Source organism: Centrocercus urophasianus, unplaced genomic scaffold, assembly GCF_019232065.1.
Source record: "Centrocercus urophasianus isolate 14NV4802_14NV808 unplaced genomic scaffold, USGS_Curo_1.0 seq_15, whole genome shotgun sequence".
In the NCBI taxonomy this organism is placed as follows: domain Eukaryota; kingdom Metazoa; phylum Chordata; class Aves; order Galliformes; family Phasianidae; genus Centrocercus; species Centrocercus urophasianus.
In genome coordinates, this window is record NW_024884697.1 from 6,425,694 (window position 1) to 6,445,887 (window position 20,194).

Sequence of the window (20,194 nt, forward strand, 5' to 3'; positions counted from 1 at the left end):
TCATAGCGTTACATCCAAATGGTTTTTAAACACACTCAGGGATGGTGAATAGAAAGCAATTCTGAATGCAAACCCCCAGACTGCCTCCCAGCCCAATCTTGGACTCAAGGCTGGAGCAAGATGAGCACTTTTCTGGATGTTAGCCTTACACCCACTTTCCGGCTATGAAAGGCATGCTGAGTCCAACCAACATCATTTTCTTCTGTATATTTCTGCTTTACTCCAGTGCTACAGGCCTGCAGCTTTGTGCTTTATTTCAGCAAATGTAACTGCTGAACTCTGCTGAAATGGCTGCTCTCAGACATTTCACCTCAGGATTTTGTCCCACAGTTATGGGGAGCAGTGAATCTGTGGGACTGACTTTATGATCTCCCTGAACCTGAAGCAATGCAACACTCACAAAACAAAAAGCGCCATCGCAGTTTCTCTCCTGCTCCTTACTTCATCTGGGGAGAAACATAATTTGTCATTTTGTGTAAGAGTGTACATAATGCTTTATTTGACATCCTGGCGAGGGATGAGGACCATCAGCCTAAGAAGCGATAATCTGTTTTCCTTCCAGCAGCCAGAGCTATAAGCAGAGCAAGGCAGGCTGAGAACAAAAGGAAATTTCAGACTCATTGACGTTAGCAGAGCATCACTGAGCTCCCTCCAGACTGCTCTGGCAAGATCCCCAAATGACATAAAATGAGCTAACGATACCATTTTGGTGTCAGTATGGAGTCACAGCAATGACACCGGGCAGGGATGGTGAGAGGGGTCACACAGGTCTGCTCCTGATCTCTTTGCAAGAGATGAATAAAAGCTGAGTCAAACCTGCATCACAGAGAGCAGGACTTGCGGTGAAATTGCCAAAAAAAAAAAAAAAAAAAAAAAGTCACTCAACAAATTAGAAGTACAAAAAAAGGCATTATGTATTGGAGCAAGAAGAGGTAGATCAATAGGGACAGGAACATACTGTGCTGGTGATATGGAGTGTGCTGTGCTGGGTTTGCTGTTAGGTAACAGGAGGCAGAAAGGAAGGGACAGAAGGGGGCAGGAAAACGTGCAAGCACAGCAGAGACTCCTGCCAGGGTGAGGAGCATTTGAAGCACTGAAACATGTCATGGGGAATGAGCAGTAGGGTATTTCTGGGGAAGGAGAGACAAAATCTGGCCTGAAATGCAACCAGAGAGAAGTCTGCATAATTTTGGGTATGCTTTTGGGTCAGGCTTGAGTTGGAAGGGACCTCAAAGATTATCCAGTTCCAACCCCCTGCCCCTGCAGGTTTGCCAGCACTAAATCAGGCTGCCCAGGTCCCCGTCCAAGCTGGTGAGCTGCTCTTCTCCTATCCCACAGAGAAAGGTCACAGTCACCTGTGGTGGGCAGGTGAGTGATCCACCACAGGCGGAGATCTACCACACATCCACCACACATCCACCACATGTCCCACCTGGACAACCACCATGTGTCTCACCGGGTGGGATCCCAGCTTAAGAGAGGAAAACGGGCAATGCTAGCACAGAAGGAGTGAGGAGATGGGTGCCAGCTCTCACTTTGCATCCTGCAGCCATGCGCAAGGAGAGGGAGCAGGGCAGGCAGACAGGCAGGGGCCGCAGGCTGGCATCCCAAGCCAGGAATTTCATGCTTTGGAGATGGCGAAGGTGCAAGCAGGAGGTGCCCCCCGTTTCGCTCCAAGGCTGACCGAGCCTCGGCAGCATGCGCCTGCGCTGCCTACCCGCCTTCCTCCTCCTCCTCCTCCTCCTTCTTTTCCTCCCCGCCCCTCCTCCTGGCTGTGGCGGTGCCGGCTGCCGGCACGGGGCTGGCGGGGCCGCTGCGCTCCGTGCCAGCTCCGTGCGTCTCCCCGCTGGGTTATGCCCCGCTGCAGAAGCCGCAGCCGGGAGCGGGGCCGCTGAGCCCCGAGCGGCGGCTGCCGAGCGGGGAAAGGGGTGAGCGGCCGCTCCGCTGCGGGAGCGGAGGATGAAGCGGAGGATTTGGTGCCCGGGCACCGCCTGGGTGTGCTGCTGGCTGCTGGGCTGGCAGGCGGCCGCCCTCCAGCTGCCGCCCTGCGAAGAGGTGAGGTTTTGTGTTTTTTTTTTTTCCCTTCTCCTTGCTCTGGGGTTTTGGCCGTCGGTCGGGGTGGAATGCGGGAGAGCATCCTATATATGTGTGTGTATGGGATATGGCTGGGTACTGCCGCCCCGTAGGGGCTGCTCGTGGGGTCGGACTTGAGGAGATGGGACCCCCCCTGGTGCTGTCGATGTAGCCATCGCGAAGTCCCTCCAGAGGTCATCCCTGCGAGGAAATGGCAGAGAACACAATCAAACAGGGAGATTCGGGTGGCCCTTGCTCTTTTCTAAATACTGTGCTGAATCAGTGCAGATGATGAGGAGATTAAAGCTTTTCTGACCCCCCTGTGTCAGCCGGGAGTACCCATGCCTGTCAAATCAGGAGAGAAACTTTCTGCCCCTGTCCTGCTGTGACAAACCCAAAGAGAGCTGCAGGGCTGCTGCTGGGATGCCCAGCCCTGTGCTTGCTCTGCTGGCCTAGATGGAGGGGCCCAAGGCTGCTCCTTTACTCCAGGGTTTCCATCCTCATCCTTACATGCAGGCGTATCCTCTCCAATACTTTTTGAGAGTGGCTGGGTCTGTGTCCTTTAAATCCAGGTGCAGGGGATGAGGAGGTTATGGGCTACCATCCCAAACAGTGCTCCGTGGCTGGGAAGAAGGAGGTTGCTGGTGGCTTGGCAGCAGTCAGTCCCCTTCTTCTTCCTCTCTGACGATGCTCACAGTGCCTTCTGTGGTCGCAGTGTTCAGCAGGAAATAGTTGTATATCCTCAGACCAAGCTGCTCTGGATGGCAGTTCTATTACGGGTGCTGCTCAGCAGGAGGTGCAGGAGCCCAGCACTGAGACACAATCCCAGGAATATTACCTCTGTTAGATCTCTTGTTTTTTGTGTCAGAGGGAAAATTCAGTGTTAGACTGGTGTGGGGAATCTTGCAGTAAGGGGGTAACCACCATATTGGCTGTTTTGGGGATGCTTCTCCTAAATGTTGATTGTCCCAAAGAAGGAGCCATCGGCTTTGAATCACCCATCTTCTTTTTCAACCCAGAGAAACGTGTCCTTTTAGGGCTGATCTCTTCCCAAAGGTTTTGCTTGAAAGTTGGGTCTCTGCAGATGGCTAAAAGTGATGGCTGAACCTCAGCAGAGGTACCAAGAGGGTATGAGTGGAATTCTGAGCATTGCGTCCTGTGATGTAGGTGCCTAAAATCCCAGCTGGGCTCCTTTTATGTGCCAGTTTGAGTCTGGACCTGAGTGCTTTTCCTTTGTTCCTTTACAGAATGACAGACAGCGTTGTTTACTAAGTTTCACTTAGTGCTTTTTGAGACAGAAACATCCCTCACTCATGTGGTTAAGGAGCTGTTTGTTAGCTTGTACTGGTGTGTGTGTGCTCCATGCATTGGAATATCCTAGGGAATACAATTACAAACATGTCTGGATGGAGGAAAAAACAAACAAACAAACAAAAACAGCTTGCAAAGAGCCAGGGTAGCAGAGCAGCTGCTTTGCAAAAGGGAAGAACAAAGTAGGTAGCTTATCTGGAATACAGCTAATGCCTGGCTATTACACGTCAGTCTCAAAACTTTGTCCTTTGCCATAATTCAGCCTGATTTTAGTGATCCTGTTGTGATCAACTCTGCTTTGAGCAGACTCGGGGCTGAAGCACTGCCTGTTACAGGGTTCTTTGAAGGACCTTATGGTGCTTTGAATACTCGGTGCAGGTCTTGTTGGTTTATACCCAAAAGGCTTGAGAAGCACAAGGCTTAGAGCACTGGCAGGTAGTTCATTCTGAATCTACAGGGGATTTTGCCTTTTTCTTTCTTTGACAGCTTGTTTTTCTGTCTCCTCACTGTTCTGAGGAATATGGGTATCTGCCAGTTTGTGGGATTTCTGCATTGGTACAACATTTGGAGCAGTGGGATCTGGCTGTGCCTGAGGCTCTATGGTTCTCTGATAGTGTAGACAGTAAAATAATAACATATTGCAGTGTTGCTTTTTGGAAACCTTTTTGACATTGGTTTCTTTCATCAGGAATGGTAGTAGTTCAGCACACTGCATTTAGGAAGAGTGTGTCTGTGCTGCAGACCAAATGAGCAGCAGCTCAAGTGAATTTTCCTGTGGCTGGCTGTCATGATGTACACTGATGGAGCCATGGCCTTCTGGAGTAACGTGGTTCAACCCTGGCAGTGATGCCCATTTGTACCATGAGGTCTCTCAGGGCCCTGCGATGCCAGCAGCTGCTCTGCAGGTGTGTTAAGTGCATCTCTAGGAGATGGGCTTGGTTGACTGAAGTACCTTTGGTGTGCAGATGCTGGGGAACCACTACTGTACCCTGTACTTCTGGCAAGTCAGTAACTTGAATTAGGATGAGAATAACTGCTTGATGATTTTTTTTTTCTTCTGCGTTTGCTAATGATGAATGGGATACTAATGCACATGTTTCATGTGTTGCATAAATTCCGACTTTGAGTGGAGTTGATGACACCCATGTTTTTCACTGGCATTAAATACACATTCAGCTATCATGATGGAAATGATGAGATATTCATGCCCATCCCCCTGCCACCCCGGCGTGCATTTTTGTTATGTCTTGTATTCCAGTGCTTTCTTGACGCTTTTTCTGGACTTTCCACCTGAATGAGTCTTTTTTTTGGTTTTCCCCTTGGAAACTCTTGCAGAAATGAACAGATTTCGCTTTAAGGAAATTTTAGCTGATGCTCTGCCTAAATAGAAATTTTCTTCATGTAATCGTTGCTTTCCTTCTGTTGTTTTTGCGTTTGCAGTAAAAAAATCACGGAGTGACTCTTCTGCTTTCCATTCAGTCAAACTGTCTGCAGAGAGATAAGAAGTATCAGAGCTGCTGTTTCCTTTCTTAGATTTTTTTCTGACTCTTAGTCACCGTGCAGGTTGAGAGCAAATATGTGTGCTTTTGAAATAATAGAATCATTAAGGTTGGAAAAGACATCTAAGATCACCCAGTCCAACCATCACCCCATCCTCACCGTGCCCACTAACCTGTCCTGCAGTGCCCCATCTACACATTTCTTGAGTGCCTCCATGGACTGTGACTCCACCGCCTTCCTGTGCAGTCTATGCCAATAAATTTTGATGCATGTAATACATGTGATGCTGATATACTGGGTATTTTACCTGCCTTCTGGAAAAGCAGCAAAATCAGATTCAGAATTATAAAATGAATAACTGAATGGAGAGGATGATGCTAAATTCCTTCTGTATGGGAAAGTATTTTTGTATGAATCTGCTGGGATATTTCTGGAGAAAAGTGATAGAAATAATTTATCTGGACAGTGAAAAAATCTTTTATGAAATTACTTGCAAGATAAAGCCAAGAAAATCTTGAGGAGAGATGTGCAGCATGAACTTGAAACTGGGTCAAGTGCATTATTTCAACTTAGTTGAAATAATGTCCATTTTTGTGATGAGAAAATGTTAAAAAAAATGTGGTGTGCCTAAGCTAAGTATGAAGTACTTTAAGAATATTAGTATCTTGAATCAATATATTAGGTAGTAAGATAAGCAGTTTGAAGAGAAGTGAAACTCTGTCCTTCTATGTTAAGGATGGAGAGAAGATATGTGTCAGTCTTGGAAGGATGTTATGTAACAGAACCAGATAAAGTCAGCACACCTGTCACCAAACATAGGCTGGCAGGAATAACAGGAGCATCTGCTGGAAGGAATCTGAGTATCTCCTATGCTTCTGCTGTAAGTGAACTGTGCTGCTTGGAGAAAGGTTTGGGGTCATTGTGGGGGGCCATGTAGGACAGCATCCAGTGTGTCATGGTGGAGTAAGGTGAGTGGGTGATTTAAAAAAAAATATACACACACACATTATATTTATACGTACATATATACACATATATGTATAATAATAATTATACATATAATACATATAATTATATAATATAAAGTTAAAAAAATATATAAATTGTAATGCTGTTCTTGTGTCTTATTAATACTCAGGAACTGAGGAACTGTATAAATGGTTAAGAAATGTATGGCCATCACAGAAGACATTAAGGCTATTGAGATAAGAAAGGTATAACTTGAGGCAGGAGAAGAAGAACATTTGTTACATACAAGGGGTGGAGAAAGCTAATGAGATGTGAATCTGTAGGATAACGTAGAAATAAAAATGTGCACTTGAATGGCTAAATACTATTAGTGTTAAAAAGGTATGCTTTTATTTTCATTTAGCTTTCAGTAACTTGTGGAACTTGGTCTCTGGGACTTAGTCTCCGCTGGGTTTGAAGTCTCAGAAGGGATTATCTTGTTGCTAAATGTTTAGAAAGGAATGCTTCTGAGTAGGTTCTGTTGCTTCTTGGTATCCTTTTGCCTTTCCCTGAAGCACCTACACTGGCTATTTTGGCAGCAAAACAGCAGCTATGTTTACCAGCTGCTGGGATGATCTAGTATTGTATTCCCTGATTTCTAAACACCCTAAAGGATTTTAGACCCTTAATTTATGAGTAATTCATATTCAGCAGAAGAAACTGTGGGAAGATTCCTAGACAGATCGTGTTATTTTTATCTCCTGCTGCTACAGAGATTTCTTTCTCTGAGGTGAAATGAGAAATGGACAGCTACCATTTGCCACTGTGATGGAAGGTTGTAAAGATGAGGAAAGAAGAGTAATAACCGTGCTATAAAACTGTTGACAATAAAGTTGATGGAGTGGAAACAGATGCATGAAAGGTGAGAAGACAGATGCCAAGGCATAGGTACTGCAGAAGAAAACATCACCATTTAGCATGTAGGCAGACCAAGGAATTTGGAACCCAAAAGGAGAATGAACAGTAATTTGAAAACTGGAAATTGAACCGCGGTCTTAGTGACTCAAGAATAAGAAAACGAGATGCAGTGGAAGATGCAACAAGACCATAAACTCAAAAGATGAGCAGACATTAAACAAAGAAAAGATTACACTCTTCTACCATCAAACACTACTTGATCACTCAGCACAAGTATTTATTGTCTGTAAGGAATGCCGAGATTTTCCTTTTTTTTTTTTTTTTTACCCTTTGTTCCTCCAAGCTTTTGTAGATTTAGAGAGGGCAAGTAAGGAGATGATCTCTGCTGGCATTTCCAATACATCATAGAATCATATCAAAGAGCCGTAGAATGGCCTGGGTTGAAAAAGACCACAATGATCACCTAGTTTCAATCCCCTGCTGTGTGCAGGGTCACCAATCACCAGACCAGGCTGCCCTGAGCCACATCCAGCCTGGCCTTGAATGCCTCCAGGGATGGGGCATCCACAGCCTCCTTGGGCAACCTGTTCCAGTGTGTCACCAACCTCTGTGTGAAAAAATTCTGCTGGTCAGAGGAGTAGTGTTGGGAATCCTGGGTGCGGGGTCCAGTGTGTGCAGAGATATGGGTTGTGTTTTACTCTGGTCATCAACTTCGGCAGTACTGTGTACTGATTTGTGCCAGTTGAGGAGGGGCAGGGGGTGCTAGGGAAAGGCCTGCACCAGAGGGTGGTGGGCATGGAACAGGCTGCCCAGGGCACTGGGCACAGCACCGAGCTGCCTGAGTTCAAGTGGTGTTTGGCCAATGCTCTCAGATGAAGAGCTACAAATGTGCAGTAGTCTCCATTGATGTTGCTGAAGGAAGTAGTAATCACAAGTTAAGAGGTATGAAAGTAAGGAAGTGCAGGATAGATCAATGTAAAAGCTTTGAGCCCTTCCTTCTTGAGATAGGAAAGGAACAGTGCTTGTTTGAGGAGTGTCAAGGAACATGTCCCACCTGTCTCCCTGTTGTGGTCAAGGTCTTTCCATGGGCAGCTATTGTGAAGATGCTGTGCTGATACCCGACATGGTTGTCTTTGCTGACTCTTCATCTAGAAAGGAGCATCCCTCATAGTCCCTATTAGTAATATTTCAGCTATTACCCTTGACCTGAAAATCTGTTCAGGTTTTGGTTGCTGGCAATGAAAACTTTTGGTTTTCAGTCTTTTGAAATTGAATTTGTGTCTGCATGAAGAAGAGAAATGGTTGGAAACCTTTTCTTTACGACCTTTTTACATTACAAATCATCAACCAAACGTAATAATGACCTTGTTTCAGAAACTTCGTGATGCTCAGTTTTATAAATTGTGCCAGATTGTAATCTCTGTGTATTTGGGAAAAGGGCTCAAAATGTTTTAAGATGATTGAAAATGACACGTGAAACTCCTCTGTGTTGATGCTGGAGATCCTATCACTGAATCAGAGGGAATGCTGATAATGCTGATTAAGAGGAAAATGAGAATGCCAAAAAAAAAGGAAAAAAGGAGTGTAAATCACAGAGATGACTCAAGTGTTTAGCATCTGGTGGGACAGAAGTAGAGGAAGGAGCCTTTTGGACCCACCAGATTGGTCCCCTCTAGTTTCAGTTGTGGAATCTAAAATTGTGGTTGAATAGACTTTGTGTGGATTCACTCTGAGCTAATGGCAAAGAGTGTATTTTCTGGTGAAAGAAGGAGAAGAAAATAAGATATTTGTCTGTTAATTTGCTAAAGGTCTGAAAAGAACTGGATTGTAGTCCTCCATTGTGGAGCTGTGCGCTCTGGTTTCAGAGATGCAAGCATCTCTGCAAGGAAAGGGGTGTTGGCTATAAGGTGTGCTTTCATTAAAAAAAAAAAAAAAAAAAAAAGAAAAAAAAAAACAGATGTTGAGCTGTTCCAACTAGATTTCTTTGACAGAACATATTTACTGCTACAGAGGAGGCAGATCTTATTTGGTATAGTATTTACTGATCATGTTTATTGTCAGGAAATACATCATATTGCTGAAATGGTTTGTAGTGATATTTGAAGGTTTTTGGAAGTATCTACAAAAAAAAAAAAAAAAAAGAAGATAAGAACTTTGATATTTGGGGGCAAAAATACTAGGAAGCTCAGCTTTTGTTTGTTTAGAATATAATTGACTTTAGAGGTGCAAACATTTTCCAGGGATATCTGTAAGAAAATATCTCAGAATGTCTGGAAGTGGATGAACATGAGGCACTGGAGCAAGCTTCCTGGGGAGCTAGTGGAGTCCCTGGAGGTGTTTAAGAAAAGGATAAATGTGGCACTGAGGGTTGTGGTTAGTAGGCATGGCAGGGATGGGCTGATGGTTGGACTAGATGATCTTAGTGGTCTTTTTCAACCTTAATGATCCTATGATTCTGTGAAAGCTTAGAGATACTTTCGTTATAGTGAATAAGGTTGGGAAGCTAAACTATACTGGCTAACCAAGCTCAAGCAAGAACCAACAGGGAGTGCAAAACCTGTGCATACCGTCAATGTAACTGTTGCTGGCTTCATAATGTATAACACACATTTAACAGTAGAGAAATCAGTGCACACACTGACTATACGCTCCTGGAAAATGAAAATGCAATGACATGGTAAATGCCAGCAGCAAACTCAAGGGTACAAATGATTTAGACCTCAGCTGCTGACTCTTAAAGTGTTAAATTCTTGCAGTATTTCTTGCAGCATGTGACGTCCTTCTGGTTTTGTTCTTCCTCTCTGAAGATTCTCAAAGGAGTATCTTCATATAGGCTGCTTGGGTTTAAAAAAACATGCAAGGATAGCACTGTGTCTTTTGAGTGATGCATATTGGAAAAGCATGCCTTCTGATTTTTCCCAGGCTTTTATATCCATGGCTCCCTCCTGCTGGCAGGTCAACAGTGCTGATCAAATGCTGCTTGTTTCTGGTTCACTCCTTTTTATCCCCAGCACTGTAGTTCCTTAAAGCAAATGAAGAAGAAGAAAGATATTTCCCAAGACAATTCTTTTATTCTCTCTTTTGTTTGGTCTTATTTCATCCCATTTTTAAAAAATCAGACGTTTCTCAGAAAAAAAGCAGGGACCTTAATTAGACTCCTTTATAGCAGGATTTATACTTGCATCTCAAGGATGCTAAGGGGAGGCTGCTGAGTAGAACTGGAGTGGAAAAAAATGATTCAGCTCTTAACACTCCACCTTTTCTGGCAAGCATCCACCCTGAAGGCCTGCAGATGAGCAACTCATCTTGCCTTGTGACTAACGTCAAGTGTCCTGGTTAGTAAAGTAATGGCTCTCTTCCCTGAAGCTGCTCAAATAACCCCTGAATTCAGGTCAACTCTCTCCTCTTCTCCTAGACCAGACAGGATGACTGTCCATTGTTGCTGTTTTTTGATGCTAAAGGTAGGATTCACCAGAACTCTCAATTCTCTCTCTCTTTTTTTTTTTTTTTTTTTTTTTTGGCTAGAAACCCAGTGAGCATTGTTAACCCCTGCACTGCAAGAGGCAGGGGATCCAGAGGCACTGCTCAGTCCTGTGCCAAAGTGACGTGTCCTGTTAGTGTTGAGGATCCTTATTGGGATGCACAGATCCGTCATCACAAATAGTTCACCCTGCACTCTTGCTTGCTTTACCTAAGAGGAGCTGTAAAGTGAAAAAGAATAATTTTTTTTTTCTTTTTTTTTTTTTTCCCAGTATTTTTAACTGTGCTTGATGCCAACCCTGCTTAAATATTTGATGGCTTCTCATTTTTACTTCCTGCTTTTAAATAAATAAATAAAAGCAAAAAGCTGTTCTGCAGCATTGTCCATTGTGGTACTGACCTGCTAATCTCTGGAACTGCTTTACTAAATGAGGGAAAAGATTGCCACAAAGCCTTATCATGTGCTTATACAAGAATCATAGCTTTCATTGAGAGGAGGAAGGGAAAAAAAAGAAAAAAAGCCTGCTACTTAGGATTGCAGAGAAGTTGGAAAATGTGAATAGTTAAATGAACTGGAGCTAAGTTGGGTAGTGTTTTAAAGATACTGTGGCACTTTAAGTTGCTTGGATTTTATGGGGATGGAGGCAATGATGCTTGACTCAAGGTTTTGGAAGGCTTTGTGTGGCTGTTAATGAAAGCATGATTTTTGTTAACGAACTGTGCCATTACTCACCTTAAGTATTTACAGTGCAAAGTCTGATGGAGACTCAGTGACACCTCATTAGGAGCTGCAAGTACTGGGAATAAAAGTAAATTATTCAGACAATATCCTGCTTTCTTAGGCAGTTTCTATCCTGCTAAAAACAGCTGGCCTTTTTTGATTAGCATGTTCTCTAGCATGGTTTTTGTCCATGGAAGCTGGGGCAACACATCTTCTTGTGTTTAGCCCAGGACCTGCCACATGTCCACAGAGTATCACATAACAATGCTGTGATTCTATGGGGCTGCAACATGGCTCTGCAGTTACTTCAAGAACTCGGAGTAGAGAGAGTTACATCTACAAACCACTGTTGACCCTAGGCCAGATGTTTGTATACATCTTTTACCATGAACATGACATATCTGTTTTAATTGTGGAAGTCAGGTATGTAGCCTGACCTAAATGCCTCATTGTCAAAAGAGATGGTTGCCCTTCAAGGCTGTTTCCTTTTGCTCATCCTAAAAGGCTGGTGTGATTCTTTTGCTGAATGCACCCGTATTTTTATACTGACTACAGAGGGACTCTGGCTAACATCACTCAGACACCCTATTCTTAGTTAAGCAAAAAAAAAAAAATAAAATAATCTGGTCCCATCAGTGCAATTAATCTCTGCTGTACCAGAATTACAGCAGTTATTTAATAAGAACCAATGTTGCTTACAAGCTGCAGGGACAGATGTGTTTTGATAAGGGTTGGACATCACTGTGATGGAGCTGGGTCCCCACAGTGGGCTAATTGCAGTGGAGAAAGGGCCTGAATTTTTTGCCTGTGAACTGTTGAATTGAAATGGAAATGCACCAGGAGTGCAGCCTTGTCCCTTAGTTCTGGAGGGCTGTTTATTAGCAAGTTTTTTTCTTCTGCATTACAGAAGCTTCCTCCCAATAATACATTATCACACAGCAGTGCCCCTTTCCTATGCAAGGAATAATTAGTACGAAGCTCCAGCCTATATAAATTTTTGTTTATGGCATATGCAGGACTAAAACTGTAAGCATATGTATAAAAATCAGATTGTGGTTTCTTTGTCAAATGGGCTTGACTTGTATTTGTTTTTTTTCTTTTTTTCCCCAGTGTGAAAAGGCAGGTGTTGAATTTATGGTTGCTTACAGAGTTCATAATTACAGGCTGACTGCGTTACCAGGAACACCAGCTATGAATGCGTTTCTTAATGTTGTGGACTGTATTGTATCTTGCAGGCACAATTGATAACAAGGAACAGCTTGGGAACCGTGCTTGAGCAGAGCTGTAATCTCTTCCTTGTCCTGCCTTTCTTCTGAGTCACTGCTGATTGCTTTGACTGATCCGGCTACCGATAAGATGTGGCCCTGCCCCTTGCAAAGGGTTTAATTGTGCTATGGCCTGAGTTGGGCCTCCTGCTGTCACCTTTCCCTCACACCTTCAACCTGTGTGAGGGGGAGCTTGGAGCTCCTGGCATTGTTTGGGTGCTGGAACTGCTGCTGAATTTCTGTTCAGAGCTGCCCTAGCTCTGTGGGTAAATCTGCACTTAGAAGAGGTATGCAGTGAGCAGAGCTTGGCTGGGTGCTACTGAATGTCGTTGGGACTGGGGTTAAATGATGTGGGTGCAGAAAGGAGGCTAGGAGCCAAGCAGAACCTAAAGCTGAGTTAAACCTGAGTTACATTTTCACCATTGCTGGCTTAACTCAAGGTGCCTTCATTTGCTAACTTGTTACTGGTTTTATTTATTAGTTATTCTCAAAGTGGGAATGGACACTGGAGGCTTGGAAGCAACCCAAGATGGAGACATTAGATTAGATTCCCTTGTGAAAGTATGTGGCTGTGTGTTTTTTGTGTTAGACTGTGATTGAAAAACCTTGCTTTATGCACTGAAGGGGGTAATTTCAGATACGTAGTGCAGCAGAGGACTACTACAATTGGCATGGTCCTGTCCTGGGGCAAGGGGTTGCAATTCAGGCAGAAGTTCCTGAACTCCAGGTAACTATCCATTGGACAAGAGGTAATGGCTTTAAGTTGCACCAGGGGAGGTTTAGATTGGATGTTAGGAAAACTGCCTTCTCAGAAAGGGAAATTAGGCATTGGCACAGGCTGTCGTGGAGGTGATGGAGTTGCTGTCCCTGCAAGTGTTCAAGGTAGATGTGGTACTAAGGGACTTGGTTAGTTGGCATGGTGGGGATAGGTGGATCATTGGTTTAGATCGTTGTCATGGTTTTTCCAGTCTCCTACTGATTGATGCTAGAGGTCCCATTGGGCTCTTTTTTTCTTTTTAGTTTAATTGCTTTTGGGGGAGGACAAAGCAGGAATATTCATTAAAACATTCAGTAATTCCAAAGTTCAGTACAGATGAAGATTCAGCTAATAGATGCCTTAGTTGCTGTGTCCCTGTTTGAAAATATGCAACCACTTGGTCAGTGAACAAACAAAATGCTGTGTGATACAGAGCAAAGTATACACTGAAAACCAACTAACTGTGAAAGAGAATGGGTTTTGGTTTTGCATTCCTTCCCACCTTCTCAGAAGACTCCTGAGTGAAATTCATATTTGTAATAAGCAGAATCTGGTCTTAGTCTTCATATAAGTAAATGCAGCTTTGGCAGTAAGAGTCAATAAAAATGTTTCCATTTTTACTTCCCTCCCGAGGTTAGTTGTGGTCTTCTTTTGTAGAGCCAGTTTTCCCTCTCTGTCATCATCGTCTGGCTCTGGTTGGAGAGCCCTTGTAATGGGCTGATGCTGGGGCAATTCCATCCATGGTAAAGGTTCATTTCAGTGTGTGTCTCTCTCCCTGTACCTAGAATTCCTCCTCTGAGGGAGTGAGAGAGTCTGAAAGTGAGATACTCAGAGCACTGTAGTGAGCCAGATCTATCCTTCCTCACGGCCTGAGTGAGGAACACACCAAAAGTACATAAAACTGTGTAAATAGTGACAAGGAAATGAGGGCTGTAACCTGCTCCTGCTCTGCCTGAGTGAGCTGGCTGATGTTTTTCCATATGGTGACATTTCTCAGAGGAGAAAAGGAAATGTGAAGTGAATGCATTTGGTAGGAAATTGTAGAGGAGGTGACAGGGCATAAAAATGCTGCAAGATCAGATGAGGGAGCATCACCCAGACTTCCCTCTAATAACGGTGTTGTTCGTTTTCTAGTATTTTCCTGCTATCTATTGCCCTATGAAAAATCCACACATCTGATAGGAACAGATAAGAACAGCAGAAGGGCAGAAGCTGAAGTTTTGCAGAATGCTCTTGCATCTAATTTTAAGTACATGAGTTATTCGACCAAAGTTTGAGGAACGGTGTCTTATTTATAATTAAGTTTCTGCTTAAATAACTGTGCTGCATTAATGTCAGGGAACTCTGCAAATTTTAGAGTCAGTACTCTGACATAATCAAGATATATTACTGAATTTAAACCTTCTCCTTCCACTGCACTTAAGGTGTGGTGCAGAAAAAATGCATTTACTGATGTTTAAAAATAACTACATGTTAAGTAAGCTTGATAGTAGTTTAATGCTGTCTCTCATAGATTTTCATACAAATACTACTTTCGTGCTGTATTCGTTCAATGAACATTTTCAGACTAACTGACAAGGCCCTTTTATAAGCTTTTTAAAATTTAATTTACGTAGCAGATTGGGCAGGATGCTGCTGTGGGACTCTGTTGCTGGAGAGGAGATGCAGTGAAATGGGATCCATTGATTCCTCAGAATATGAAATCTGGCCATAGTTCAGGTCCTCACTGGATGAGAGTGGACAACTTGTAAAATTGGATTACTGCTCCATATGAACCTGCCAGAATGGGATGGGTGGTTTGGCGTTAGTTGGTGAACTCAGTCCTTGAAGATTTGTTTTCCCCATTGTGCAGTAACTGTAGAAGTTGAACTTGGCTCAGTGATGCAGTGACCAGAAGGAAGGAGATGCGCAGGTTCTACGATGTGCTTGCACATGCCCAAAGCCACTTATGTTGTCCTAAGTGTTTCTCTTAGTTTGGAGGAGCCTTTTAGGTAAATGTGCTGCAGTGTCTACAGTTTGCTCCGTCTTGCTTTTCTCATGTATATAGGGATATTTTTTCCTACTGAAATTATCAGTTCAGATCTTCGTTTGAGGTAATAATTTATCCTACTCAGCTGTTTCGTATCCAATTTATTTCTAGTTTGTTGACTGCGCCCTTTCAGTTCTGCGCACGGTAAAGATTTTGCGGTGTCCTTTATGTTGAGAAGATCAAAATTGGGCCCAAGATTACTGTCTTTCCTTATATCTGATAAAGAAAGGGTATGAGAAGACATGATGAGATGTGTCCACTTGGCTGGTGGTTGAGGAACTGCTGTCACTGGGTACAGCATGGGGAAAGCTTGTAGATGTGTCGAACTGAGATCTTTCTCAGAAAGTCTCACTGAATGCTGGGGCCAAAATGTGCTCAGTTATCTTGAAGCAGCTGACACATCTTGTTTTGTCTCAGCTCTTCAGCCTCCAGCTGGCCTTTGTTCCTTCACAAACAAAAGCTCAACAAGTTTCCCTGTGATTTTAAAACATTAGTTGTGATACTGTAGGTACCTTAGCTAACAGCCTTCTTGGGATTTGCTTGTGGGCTGTTAAATAGTTGCAACCTGTACTCTTTATATGCAAATTGCCTTCTGAATAAGCAACAATCAGCAACATATATATGTGCTTAAAAAAATTAAAAAATATATAGTAGCTTTTCTTTTCACTTACAAGTCTTAAATCTTGAATAGCTGGATATAAAACATCAAGGTTGGAAAGGAGGAGGAATGAATAAAATCCAGCATATTAAAAGTTATAATTAGAACTGTGATTAACTTTGTTATTGTCGACCTTCTCAGCTGCAGTAACTCCACAGTTCTTTATGAACAGCCTAACTGTATTTGCAGAGAAACAAATCTTGCTCTTGGAGAATGCTTTGCTTTGTTATACCGTGCCAGCGTATGTGGATTTCAGTAAGCTGCACTGAGATCATGTAGGTGGCTTTATCTGGTATCCATATGCACACAGTGTTTGTATAAGACATACCATGTAGGTGATGCTTGTGTTTAATGGGCAAGAAAATGTATTTTCCTGAAAACTAAAGCTGTTTTTTGTGTGTGAGTTGCTTTGTGACAGTAGATCTCTGCTGGTGTATCTGGAAGGTGCTCAGTACAGAGCAGCTGATGGGCAGCTGGACACTGATTGTCCTGGTGACACCACAGCACACAGGCAGTCTCTGAGCTAACCAAAGCCTTCCTTGCTTCAGAGAAGACAGCTGTGTATCATCAGCTGGGTGAGGTGCCTTCAGTAGGCAGCATGGACAACAAACCAGCTATTGGCTAAAGTAGGATTTGGAGACGCCTTGTAAACGTGGCGCATGGAGTTGATATGTCATCATTCCTTCTGCAGGGCTGGCTGTTTACTTTGTGCTGTTTTTGTTCAGTAGCAACATTTGAGCAATAAAACATGAGAATTTTGTTTGTTTGTTTTTTGAACCTAGAAATTTATGAGAGTGGGTAAACAATAATGTTTTATCTTTCAAACTAGTTGGAATTTTCTGTTGACTTCCATATTGCAAGCTTAAGTTCTGAGATTCTATCTTAACAAGGTTTTTAAGGGATTGGTCTTTTTGCCTTGAGGCACAAGTGTGCCCTGTATCACTGTGTCCTTGTTCTCCATCACAGACTTGCACCTGCAGTTGCCTGAAAATGTCTTGGCACAAACAAGAGCAAGTGAAAATGTGTGCTTTTGAAATACTTTTATTAAACATTGGAATAGGGCTTTCTGCTTTGGAAAAGAGAAGAAAAGAAAATACTGTCACTTCACTGTCACTGGGAAGGCTGGTTTGGAAACACTGGGTTCTTGTAACTCATGCAAGAGCTGATCCAGATTTACAAGCAGTGAAATGGTCACTGAAGAAATTCAACTAATTAGAAAGATGTGTGTGTTTGTTAAACTTAAAATATTACTGCATTTGCATTAAAACACTTGTAGTGAGACTCTCTTATAACAAAACCTCCTCATGGATAACCCTTAAATTTTTTTTTTTCTTGTTGCAAGTAGTGTATAACAGTTGTTATGTATTGTTTGGTAGCAATGCCCAGGGAGGTGGTGGAGTAACCAACCCTGGAGGTGTTCAAGGAGCATTTAGACCTGTTGAGGGACATGGTTGAGTGAGAACTATTGGTGATAGGAGGATGGTTGGACTGGGTGATCTTGTAGGTCTTTTCCAACCTTGGTGATTCTATGATTCTATAAATAAAGCCATTCTTTTATAAACTGTGTACTGGCTGCAAGTATAAGAGAAAAATTACAGCTCATAGGAAGCTCATTACAGTTAATGGAAAAATATTCACTTTATGGAACTGGATCAAATCTATCCAAATATTCCTACTAGATGACAAAGACTGAATGACTCAATAACATAAGGACAATGAAGATCTGTAACATTCTTTACCACCATATTGTTTTCAGAAGATTTAAGAGCTTACTGAGAAAAAAAAAAAAAAGATTTCTTCATCAGCCTTCTCTTAAATCTTTTTGAATAATGGTAGAGATTTACAGGGACGTTTATAGGTTTTGAGACCAAAGAGAGGGGAAAAAAATCCACAGCTCAAATCCTGAATTTCTGGTATCATTGTAAATGCCCTCCTGATTGCCAAGAGAGCTTGACATTCTCCACCTTTCTGTTGGCATTGGTCTCGATTTAAACTGTGACTTCTGTGTTAGGCCTTAACTCTCTGGTACAGATAGTGCAGGAAACTTAGGTTTCATGAGGGAAACTAAAGCAATGGGCACACAATGGTGCAGAGACGCTTGAAGATGAAACACCACAGTTTCAAGAAGTAATTAGGGTGTGAAATTAGCTTTCAGAGTAGGGTTTGAAAGAGTTGACCCCTTCCATTTACTCAGATCAGGTTTTCTGCTAAAGAGAACCCCAAACTGAGTTAACATACGCAGGCAGTGCTTGCTTTTTGTTTTATTCATTTTGTGAAATTGAAGTTGCCGGGCTTCTTTCTGTGTGTGAAATGGAGTGGGATTCATCCATCTGAGCTGTGCTTTGGAGATGCATAAGTGTCAGAAGGACTTGAAACAATGAAATCATTTTCACTGAGGTTAATTTTCAAGAGGGAAGATTCTGAACTCTCCTTTGGGCACTTTCAATATTTGTAGAGTCTTATTGGGATGAAAGGCTGTGTTGCAGTTTGTAGAGGCAGAAGAGGACATACTGCTGCCCTGTACTAAGCCAATGTAGTGCTGACAAGTCTATTGCAAGTCTGACTCTGACTTACTGCATTCAGTGCCTTTTTCAAAGAACAAAATGTTTTAAAGGGTTTTGTGGGAGAGCTGTCACAGAATGATTACACCAGCTTCCTTGCGCTAAAGAAGATGCTCATGTCAAAGTAGCTGACTCCTTCCAAAGCAGTTGTTGCTGAAGGCCAGAAATTGTAAAATCTGGCCTCACAATCAAATCTAGTATGCTGTTTAGGCTGAAAGGCCATCTGGATCAGGATGAGCAAGACCCTGAGTGGCTTAAGCACTATAGCTGGTTGAGAGCGTATCAAATACATGAGGTTAGTGCTGGAATCCTGAAAGGTGAATTGATGCATCTCAGGTTGACACAGGTTAGTGAAATATTACAAGTAGATCAGGGACTGGGGAGAACAATAATTGTGTGCCAAAACCCTGACTGATGAGAACTGGCTACATCAAGGTTTGTCTGGATGAGGAGCTATAAGGAAGTGAGGGAAGAGATGGGCTGTGGAGCCCACTGCAGCATTTGAACTGCTCCCTCATCCCAGAGACTGGCTGGCTGTTGGACAGGCTGTTTCTCCCCTTCCACAAGTTGTATACATTTATAATGTAAGCTAAATTATATATATGTGTAATTTCAATTTAATTATGTAAATAAACTGTTACTCTATGCTCATAAAGTTTCTTTGTATTTATCCAATGAATGCTGTTGGGTTTCAAGGACTAGTTACTTAAGTAAGGACTGAAAAGCTTGGGCTTGCACCTGTGCTGGCTGGGAAGGATGTTTCCTCTTTGCTGCCAGCCCCTCTCCTTGTTGCTCAAAATCATGAGAGCTGTGTTGGCTAACCATCAGTGATGCAGGGATGAGACTTCCTAGTCATTCTGCAGATGGAAGAAGGAGTAGAAAGGAGTGAGCTAGGGAGTTTGGATGGAATGGAATTTTTGAGCCACGGAGAAGCAGTTTTGTCCCACTGGTGTTGGACCTGTCCAAAACTTGGGGACAAAACTATTGTTCCCTCAGCCTTGCAGCTAAAGGGAGAGATGACAACTTTGTACCTTATGGGTCCTCATTAAAGGATTAATTAGGCAGGCTTTTAAAGAGATGCTGACAGTCTTGAGGTTCTTCATTTCAAGTTAGTATGATCTCATGGTTTCTTCTCTAGTATTTCACCTCTAAAATGTTGTTTTCCCAAGTTTGGGCAATTTCTGTGTCAAAGCTGTAATTTTCCTTTGCTGTCATGATCTGATATTAGTTCTTCCTCCAATCCTTAAAAAGGGGAAAGTTGACATTTTCAGTAAAGAGTCTCTGTCTTCTATGCAAGGTCATGCAGTATTTGCCTTTTATTTCCCCAGAGTAGCCAAGGGAGTTAACAAAAGGTAAAGTCTGGTCCTCACTTGTTATTGGAAAAGCATCCATGGTAATAAAAATGACAGGGGAAATTGCTGATTGTATGTTGTTATTTTTCCTTTAGGATTAAGCAATGCACTACTGAAACTGGAGACTTAATGATGGCTTGTTCTATTGCCTTTTCAGTCAATCTCTAGGTCTTTGAGATAGGACAGTGCATAGGTGTTCCCTTCCCCCACGCAGGCTGCTGAAAGAGGAGGGACTTGCACAAAGTCCAGTATAAACCCTATCTGAGTAAGTTAAATAGGAGCCGGAATTGCTGATAGGAGTGTTGAACTCCACAATCTTAACAAGAATTCAGATAAGAAGTGCTTTGGATACTAAGATGAATCCATAGTGAAATTTTAATTATGCCCTTTTGTGACTAATCCTAATTTGCTGCTTTAACAACCTTCCAATCATTAACGCTACATGAAATGATGTTAAATAACACTGCTTTGTGTTAGCAGTTTATCACTAACATTTCTTTGGAGCAAGGCTCCTCTGCATTAATTTTCCATAAGAGGCGTATTGTGTCATTTTTCTCCTTTAATCTAACTGCTGTTGATGCCAGTGGGTCGGTGCTTGCCTGTGGAATCTGTTGCCAGCTA

At 42.7% G+C, this 20,194-nt stretch overlaps 1 protein-coding gene across 1 annotated transcript in view; it reads left to right on the top strand.

The window, feature by feature from the left end:
* Positions 1-1,967: 1,967 nt before the first annotated feature.
* Positions 1,968-20,194, top strand: part of ELAPOR2 (endosome-lysosome associated apoptosis and autophagy regulator family member 2) — a 90,685-nt gene continuing 72,458 nt past the window's right edge. The window contains exon 1 of the mRNA XM_042816328.1: positions 1,968-2,055. The gene's annotated coding sequence lies outside the window, so the exon portion shown is untranslated. The remainder of the gene's footprint in view (positions 2,056-20,194) is intronic.